This window comes from Loa loa (genome assembly GCF_000183805.2).
Source record: "Loa loa unplaced genomic scaffold supercont3.230, whole genome shotgun sequence".
NCBI lineage: Eukaryota > Metazoa > Nematoda > Chromadorea > Rhabditida > Onchocercidae > Loa > Loa loa.
Window position 1 is genome coordinate 44,660 of NW_018108410.1, and position 2,127 is coordinate 46,786.

Genomic DNA, 2,127 nt, shown 5'->3' on the forward strand with positions numbered 1-2,127 from the left:
AATTGTTTTTTTCTTCCTCAGAACTTATTAGTAATTAATTTATATTTGCATTGAAATTTAAATACGTAAACTAAAATTTTAAAAATTTTAAAACTTTTTTTCTTTTGCATATATATTATTGAATCATTTTAACACTTATTGAAAATATTATATGTATGGAATGTAATCATCTAAAAAGCCTTATGGAACATAAAATTAGTTTGTAAAATGTTTTTTTTTTCTTTCGAAGTGGGTCATACATGACTGCAATTGGTCCATTTGGGAAAGTTTTTTTTCTTTTCAAATTTCAGTGGAACTGAAATTTATTTCAAGTGGTTCACGATGTTGTAAATTTAGGATGAAAGATGTCCTTTTTGGATCTCATAATGAATTTTGCGATTTAATTTATATATGCTAAAATCTAAAAATCGAAATAACTTTCTGCATCCAAACATTGTTTTTGATTTTTCTCGTATGGATAAAACTTATTTTCTTCCTTTAGTTTTAAGCAAATTATAAATTTCGCTTTTTTTTTCCCCACGGAAACTCACATAAATGTTATCTATCAATTCAATTTTTTAATTCTTTTATTAACATTTTCTACTGGCAACTGTATCCCTACTCTCTAAGAGTTTAATTTTCATTAAATTTTTCTTTTTTTTACACTGTTGGCAAGGAGTAGATGTTGGAAATTAATAAATTAAACTATTAAAATGGTGAATCGTTGGAAAGGCTATCCAATGTAATGCGTTAAATAAATTTGAAAAAGAAACCAACTAATAATGAAAAATTTTTGATGCAAAAGCAATTATTTATAAAAATAAACAAACTGATTATTTTTGAAAATTTTTGCGAAACAACAAAAAACAACAGTAGCAACAACAATAAACAAATAAACAACAACGAGCTACAAAGTAAAACAACAAACAACAGCAACAGCGAACAATAAACAGCAAACAACAACAACAAATAATGACAAAAAACAATAACAACCGACAATATATTTTTCCAATTTCATTAATTGAGATGCACAGAAAGTATTATATTTTGAGGTTATTCGAGTCAATTCATTTTACGATATTGCGGTGAGAAATGGAAAAAAAAAAAAAAGCAATCAGGTAAGGTCGAAAATAAAGGCGAAATAAGTGCTTTCCGAAGCAATTAACCAATCAAACATGTGATAATTTGAAAAAAAATAATAAACAGCAACCTTTAATCATATAGTGTTTTTCAGTTTAATGTATTCGAATTAAAATTAAAATGAGTTTTTCACTATGAATTTTTTTCGTTTCTCTTTCTTCCTTTGTCTAGAATATTTCTGCATGTATCACTTCTTGAAATAATATAAAATTTTTTATTATTTTGTTGTTTGCATTCCTATTTTGAAGAAAATAATTTCAAAATTAAACAAAACATTTAAACCAATTTCTCCTTCTAATTAAACAAGTCTATTATTGTTATCCATTAATAATATTATGTATTAATTAATTATAAATGTTGTAATTTATACCTTTACAAATTTCTTTTTTATCATTTAAAAATACACCTAGAAATTTGGAAATTTTAACATTTTTGTTTTCCAATCTTATATTTACACATTTTTTAATTCCTTTAAAATTACTTGATATGCAAATAATTTATTTATTATAAATTTTTATTGTGAGACGTTTAAATCTCCATAATTTTAATGAAATTTTATTATTTGTCTTAAAAAGTATAAAACGAAGGTTGAAAATCAACAGATACAGACAAACCAGCCGATTAACTTGTGATGTCCAAGATACTTCATGAATCGTTAAACAGTACAATACGGAATCTGATGTATTGTTTATGCATGAGGATAAATTATTAAAACAATGTTCAACTAGAAGTCGAACATCCATGCAATAATCACATTTCTGAAACATTTTCATCAAGTTATTCAATTCAAAATTCATATATGAAATGGAAATAACTTGAAATATAATATTGAAGGAATAATTTGGATATATATTGCATAGTGTAAAGATATTATTAATGCAAGATAGAATTAGGAAAATTCAGTCAGAATAACAATATATTTACATGAATGACAAGATTAAGAGAAAAAACGGAACGATTAAATTTAATGTAGGAATGAAGAAAGACATTTCTGGAAGATCGAGATAA